General features: G+C 61.4%; 1 long non-coding RNA gene across 1 annotated transcript; it reads left to right on the forward strand.

Moving 5' to 3' along the window:
• Window positions 1-1797: 1797 nt before the first annotated feature.
• On the forward strand, window positions 1798-3338 carry LOC139707436 (uncharacterized). The gene is made up of 2 exons (XR_011709004.1): window positions 1798-2285; window positions 2781-3338. It is a non-coding gene; the product is annotated as an uncharacterized lncRNA (long non-coding RNA).
• Window positions 3339-7539: the final 4201 nt, after the last annotated feature.

A 7539-nucleotide genomic window follows, 5' to 3' on the forward strand; every position in this document is an offset into this window, starting at 1 on the left:
ACAGCCCGGCTGGCCTCCCCTGCCCTGCCCTGCCCTGCCCAGCCTCCCAGCCCCGGAGTAGGCAGGTGGGAGGGGAGAATAGCACGGCCAGTGGTCAGCGGGAGTGTGGAGGGGCAGCCAGGCGGGTCAGGGGCACTGACAGAGGGGCCCCAGGAATCACCTGAGGGGAGAGTGCTCCTTTCTGGAGGGGGGACAGTAGGCACTGGGGCCCCTGGGAGCACATCAGAACCCTCCCCAAGGTCCTGACCCCCACGTCTGGTAAGGAGCTGGACCGCCCCAGGCGGGTGGTGACCCCCCTCAGCAGGGCTTTGAGGCCTGCTGGAAGGACAGAAGCCAACGGGGTGGAGCCAAGGAGGCAGGAGGAAGCGGGTTCCAGCCGGGTCCTGACTGAGGTGGGGAGGACCTCTGCAGGTGGGCATCAGGATGTCCCAGGAGCAGGATGGGGGCGGGGAACTGGGTTCAGTTAAGACTAAAAGTTCCCTGGTTCCTGCGCCTGGGTGAGGGACCCCTGTGTGCCTCTCCTCTGATCCTCACCACCAGCTGGGGACACCGTGCACTGGGCAGTCTGAGGCTCTGGGGGCCGAGTGCTGGGATTCCAAGTTCTGTTAGAGTGGAACTCGCCACTGCGGCTCAGTACGCTCAGGATGGGGTGATGACGGGGGTTTCACCTGGGGCTGGTGACTCTGGGGACCTTGAGCTTTGGTGACGTTCCTGGGCCTGGCTGGGGCCGGGTGGAGGCCAGGGCTGAGCAGGAGTAGGGGTGAGCCTCTGATCCTGGAGGCTGCGGGTGGAGGGCACGAGCCATGTTAACAGTGAACATGAAGAGCAGGGAGGTGTGGCTCTGGGGACAGTGGTCACTTCCCCTTCCCCCAGCCCTAGGGGACCCCCTGAGTCAGAAGAAGGATGTTTTCTTGTTGTCCCCCCCAGTTTTCACCTGGAAACCTCTTCAGTGCCCCCAGCAGGCCTTCCTCTGGGGACCCTGGCACACTGGTGTGCTGGGGTCTGGGCTGCTCATGTGTGTCTGGGGAAATGTCCCCACAGTGAGGCTCCCATGAGGGTCAGGCCCTGGCTCCCCGGCCCTGGGTCATAGAGCCCCTTCCAACTTGGAAACAAGGGCCAGACTTCCAAGGCTGAGGGGGTGGAATGGGGGGCAGGAGCCGGGCAGGGAAGAGGCTCCCTGGCCGGGGCTTGTCCACACTCTGGCTCCCTCTGGATGGGCCTGAGCTCATTCTCAGCCTGGGACCCTCTCCCTTGACCTTGGCCCTCCTCACAGCCCCTTCCTCTCCCTGCAGTTCCCTAACCTTTCCTGTCCTCACCAACTGGGACCAGCAGACCTGGGCTCCGAGGCCCTAAAATCTAACATGCACCTGGGGACACTTCCTTCAGAGGGGGACAGGGCCGCTGGGTGGGACAGGGAGAGAGAAGCTTGCTGAGCGGGAGGCTGTGAAGAAGCTCAGAGATTTGGGACCAAAAAGGGAGATTCAGCTGTGACCAAGTGAGTTAACCTCACCGTCTCCACTTCCCGGTGGACCGGGCTGTGGGTTTGCTGGGCCCGGCATACACTGAGTGCTCGGGAGCATTTGCTGTTACTGTTATTGGAAGGTGGCCTCACATGACCTGTCTTCCCCCTCACTTCTCATGAGGGAAACTCCAGGCTCAGAGAGGGTGTGGGCCCTGTTCTGGGTCACACAGCGCTCTGAGATGGCTGGGCTGGCGCCTCCCCAGGGCGGGTCCCTTGGGGTAGGCTCCATTGTACTCTCCCCAGCAGGAAACCGCTGCGCTCAGCACCCTGGGCAGCGGAGAAGAGGAACGAGTTTGGCTACGTGACTGGCCCTCCCTGGAGGCTGAGCCAGGATCAGTGCCCGGAAAACAACCTGCTGGGGTGGGCAGAGGGTGGAGGCCGCCCTGCTGGAGGAGGGGAAGTGGCCCAGGGTGGCCTTCCCCCGGATGGTGCTGGGAGGAGGCTCCGGGGCCCTGTGCCCCAAACCTGCCTGAGGGGGCAGCTGGCTGGCTGGCTGCTTCCCTGACATGTGGCCTCTCTGAGGAGCCGTGGGCAGGCGGGTGGGCAGCGAAGCCAGTGGGCACACGTGGCCTCTGGGGTGATCCGTGTGGACGCCTGCCACTCATTGGCTCAGGAGTATGGGGATTCAGCAGGCATGCAGGTGGGAGGAAGGCTCAGCCCTGCCCACGGGCTGCTTGGCTCCCAGGGAGCTGGTACCTGCAAGGCCAAAGCCCAGAGCTAAGAGGCTGAGCCCCTGCGGAGCTGCCTTGCCTCCTGGAGCCAGGTGAGTCCCTCAGGCCTCCTGGAGCCATGGCCGCCTCCCCTCTGCATCCAGAGCTGACTTGGGGCCAGGAAACTGGCTGAGAGGACAAGGCCCTGCAGGTCCCCGTTAGGCCAGGGACCCCAGGGAGGGTGCTGAATGTCAGACCAGCCAGGAGCCAAAGGGGAGCCATTGAAGGAGGCAGCACAGTGCAGAAGGGGGTCTGGTGAGGCCGCGGAAGGGGCCAGACTGGAGGCTCGGAGGCCAAAGCTAGGGGGGTAAAGACCAGGCCAGAGAGGAGGGGGTCTGGGACCCCCACCTTCTAGGAAGGCCTTAGACATCAGCAGGGGGTCTGGGAGGCGGGAGGGGGAAGAAGGTGGGATGGAGGCCCAGAGGATGAGGGAAAGAGGAAAAGAAACAGGAGGGCAGACAGTGTTGGGCAGAGCCTCAGCTGGGGACCCGGACACCTGTGTTCCCACGGCCTTATCAGTGGAGGCTCACTGTGACCCATTGCTTAAGGAAATGAAACTTGGGAAGAAAACCAGAAGAGAACACCCGGCCTCGATTACGAGAACTGCCCCCAGCGGCAGCCGCAACCCGAGCTCAGCTGTCCCGTCTCCTGCCGCCACAGCCGGGGATTTTGCCTCAACTGCCTGCTCTCTGAGAAAGACAACGTTCACGACACAGAGAGCTCCTGCCAACCCAGGGCTCCCGGACTCTCCAAGGCCCTCGGGTCCCATCTCTAAAAGGGGGCTCTAAAGTCCTGCCTCAGAGGACTGGTGGCAAGAATAAGAGACGCTAAGGCAGGCAAGGTGGCACACGCCTGTAACCCAGCCACTTGGGAGGCTGAGGGAGGAGGATTTCAAGTTCAAGGCCAGCCTCAGCAACTTGGTGAGACCCTGTCTCAAAATAAAATTTAAAAAAAAAAAAAAAAAAACTGTGGGGCTGAGGTTGTGGCTCAGTGGTAGAGGGCTGCCTAGCATGCATGAGGCACTGGGTTCGAGCCGCAGCACCACATAAAAATAAAATAAAGATATTGGTTCCACCTATAACTAAGAAATAAATATTAAAAAAAGAGCTGTGGATGTATCTCAGTGGTTGGTTGCTCCTGGGTTCAACCCCCACTGCTACAGGGAAAAGAGAGAGAAAGACCCTGTGTGGGGTGAGTGGCGTATAAGATCTAGAATGTCTGGCAGCCCGGGGACACTCTGCTCTGACACTGCCCTGGGAGGCAGATACAACCCAGCCATCATGCAGAAGGGGGAGACTGAGGTTCGAGGAGGTGAAGGGGCTTGTTCATGACCACCCTGCAGTTCTAACCCCCAAAGCTGTTTTCTCTCCAGTAGGGGAGGAAAGGGGTGGGTGGTGGGTGCAGAATCCACCTGCCCCTCACTTGGCTTGAGGGAGAGGACTCCCATCCCTCCTCCCATCTCTCCTGGCCTCCCCCGCCCCCCCCTTACCAAGGGCAGGCCCCGAGAGGGATGGTGCCAGTACCCAGGAGACCCCTTTCTGGCCAGCACCCATGCTGGGGCTGCAGGGACTCCATGGTCTAACCGGACTCCCTTCTGCCTTAGCCACAGCCCGCTTCCTGTCCAGCTGCTTTCTGGGACGGCAGAGGGCAGTCCCTCTCGTGTACCCCATCCTGCCCACGGCTGTGGGAGGAGAGCTCACAGTGCTTCTCTCCAGGGCAGGGTCCTCTCTGGCCCTGGGTGCCCTGGCACTCTGCCAGCCTGCCCTGAGGGGAACTGAGGCCTCCCACGCAGAGGGGCTGCCGGGGCCCAGGTGGGACCTAGTCAGCTGGCTCCCAAGAGGGACGGGAGTCGTCCTCCTCCAGCCACACCTCTGGTGCCCAACCCAGCAGGGCCAGGGCCTCGAACGCTGGCTGGAGCCAGGCAGAAGCCGGCAGCCTGTCCAAGCACACCTGGCCAGGTGAGCGGGCCATGGGGCCCAGAGCCAGCTCATGGCTTGGGTGTAAACAGCAGCCCAGTGGGAAGTTGGCAGGCGCCTCCGCGGCCGGCCCCAGCCCCCTCCCAAGGAAGCCCCGCCCGGGGGAAGAGGGTGTCCCAACTTGTCGGAGGAGTTGCCATCCCACACCTGAGCCCACGCTGGGCATGTGCGGGGGTGACCGCTGGGGCCACAGAGAATCTTTGTCTTCCAGACCCCGCCCCTCCCTTCTCTTCCTGGCCGGCGCTGGGGAAGCTCCAGGCTCTTGGAAAGGCCAAGCCCCATCTCAGTTCCGCACACAGACGCCTCCAGGACCCCGGAGCCCAGCAGAGCAGGGGCAGGTGGAGCTGGATCATGCCCTGAGCGTGCTTTTGTCCCCTGCTGCCACCAGCTGAGAACTGTGTCCCTGGGAAGGAAGGTCTGCAGCCCCAAGGTTTCCTGAAGGGAAAAGAAAACAGATCTCTACCGGGCTCTTGACCCCATGCCCCAGTGCCCTGGCACCTCCACTTAAAGATAGGGAAACCGACGCTAGGCCTCCAGTGTTGGGGGGGGGGGCTTGGACCTCTTCTGCCTTATATGCCCCAGCACATGGCAATACCTTAGGGTGAACTTGTGTAATGGACAGATGAGGCTCAGAGAGGGCAAGCGCCTGGTTGAGTCCACACAGCGAGAAAAGAGCTCTACTGGGAATCAACCCCAGGCCAGTGTGAATCCTAAATTCAGACCCACCCACTGAGGTAGGGGCATCACACACACACACATGAGTATGCTCCCACCCTTCTGCCCAAGTGCTACCTACACAAATACACACCCATGTGCGTGCACCCGTGCACACCCCCCGTGGAGCGCCTGGCCACTCTCGCTGCTCAAGCCCATGTAAGGGGGCTCCCCCCGCACCTCCAGCAGACAGGCTTCCTTCTGTGCTGGTCTCACACCCTCCTCTGTCACCACCCCCTCCTCCACGCCTGCAGCAGGCAGGATGGCACATGCCCGCTTCCACCCCCGCAGCCCTGCTGCCCTTTCTGCCTCCCCGGGCCCCAGCGGCTGCACAGGGCTACACTAGACGCTCTGGAGAAGGTTTGAGACTCACAGAGCATCAACGGCAGAGGCCCAAGCCCAGTTCCCACAGGGTGGATGGAGCCCCAGGAGTGGGCAGCATGCACCCACTCTGGTGGGCTAGTGCCTGGGTGGCATTGGGGGTTTGGCTGCCAGCAGGGCCATTCCAAAATTTGGGGTCCTCTCCTGGCTGCGTCATGTGGTCCGGTCTCAGGGATCAGCTTAAAGTGCAGGCGGGGGTCCAGGACACCAGGAGCCCTGAGCCTGCTTCGTGCAACCCAGGCCTGTGTGGGGCCCAGCTGGGGTCTCAGGTCCCTGGGCAGCGGGGCAGGGAACTTGCTCTCCAGAGCAGGCCAAACCTGGAAGGCGTTCCTGCTGCTTCTCTCCTAACAAGGGACCCACGAGGCAGAGGTGGTCAGGGCCGCTCAGAGGCTTCTGGGAGGTGCAGAAGGCAGGTGCCCAGCTCTGGTTATTCATTTGCTCTCACAGCAATCCGAGGAGACAGGCACTAATGTCCCTTAGGTACCAACAGTATTCGTATTTTCCAGGGGGATAAACTAAGCCACAGAGAGTTAAGTCACCGGCCCCAGGTCCCTGACCCCAGGCATGTAGCTGGCGTCCCTGGCATTTGTTGAGAAGATGAAGCTGAAGGCAGATGTGACCTGCACAAGGTCAGGAGCCCAGGATTGGAACCCAGATCTGGTGTCAGAAGTTCTTGGGTTACGGGTCCTCGGCTGAGCCTCCTCTGCAGCCCTGGGACCCACCCAGGAGGCACGGCTGGCGTCTGCCCTCGAGGGCACCCTGCACCATGTGGCCAGCTTCCCAGAGCTCCCGACCTTTCCTTTCCAATGGAGGCTGCAAGAAGCAGCCCCTGACACAGGACCCAGCCCGGCCCTCCCAGCCAGGCCTGGGTGTCATCCTGCCACACGGAAGTGATTTCAGTCACTGATGTCAGACAGGGCCACTCTGTGACCAGGATGGATCAAGACAAAACATCGAGAGCACGCTGCCATCATGTCTGAATACAGACAAAAAAACCAACACCCTCCAAACCACAAACACGACCCAATGTCCTCTATCTTGGTTGCCTGAGTGACAGCAGCTTCAGCACCCATTCACTTCTCTTCCTTTCCAGATAAAAGCCACTAAGATCCCCCATCACAGAATCGCCTCCGCTTTGTGAGCACACGCCTGAGACAAAGGCTCCGTCTCCTTGCATCCTCCCAGAAGCACCCAGAACAAGCCCCCGTTTTTCCAGTCCTTCCTAGGACCCTGTGCGCCGATGGCCCCCGGCTTCCCAGGTGTGCACGCTCCTCCGTTCCAACCGCCAATAAACCCCCACTGCGCTCAGGCAGGTGACTCTGGTGGCCCTTGGCTGGGACCCTGCACGAAGTCTCACAACTGAACAAGACTCGGTTTGTTCAGCCCATTTCATTGATGCCTCTGGAGCCACAGCAGTGAGGCAGCCCCAAAGTATCAGCCCCCGGGAGGCACGACGGGGCCAGAGGGGAGCCTTCACTCCATCTGTCCCCAGGAGCCTTCAGCTCCATCTGTCCCCAGGAGGCCTGTTTCCAGCCCCGGCTGGAGAAAGAATGTTCGCTGCTTGATGGTCCTGCAGCACCTGCTGGCCCCGTCCGCTGTCCTCTCCGCCCCAGCCCCGTGGTAGGGCGTTGGCACCTGCAGGAGGAGACGGAGAAAGGGAACGAGTGCTTGGGCCAGAAGCTCTGGGCCCTGCGCTTGCCTCTGCCTCTCATTTGCCATGTAGCCTGCTCCTCAGTTTATTCATCAGGACAATGGGTGGGTGAGGCCGAGGCGGGTGAAAGGTTGAAGGGACTTGCCCACCTGGGCCCGCTCTCTCCCTTGCCTGAAATCCTCAGGTTCAGGCAGGGCAGAAACTTTCTGGTCTCCCGCTCTCTACCCTGGTTCCCTGAGGGTTAATCCAGTCTTCACCTTCTAGAACAGACACAGGGCTGACCTGAGGCGCAGGTGAGCATCTGGGGGATTCCATATGTCCCCGGTCACTAGAGCCCTGGCTGGGTAGGGAGCCGTGTTGCTCGTGACCAGTGGAAAGCTTCGGGCTCAGGCTCTGTGTCCTTCCAGCCCCGTTCCTCCTCGCTCCCTGGATCAGGGACCACATCCAAGCCAAACAGGATGGTCAGGACGGAGCCGGAGGTGGCCCGGGTAGGGCCCACAGGGCCTCAGGGCTCCTAGGGAGGAGGCGGTGGCAGTTGAGGAAGAAGGTCTCTGTAGCTTCATTCAGCTCTAAATCCTGCTGTCT

The sequence above is a fragment of the Marmota flaviventris genome, chromosome 10 (genome assembly GCF_047511675.1).
Source record: "Marmota flaviventris isolate mMarFla1 chromosome 10, mMarFla1.hap1, whole genome shotgun sequence".
In the NCBI taxonomy this organism is placed as follows: Eukaryota; Metazoa; Chordata; class Mammalia; order Rodentia; family Sciuridae; genus Marmota; species Marmota flaviventris.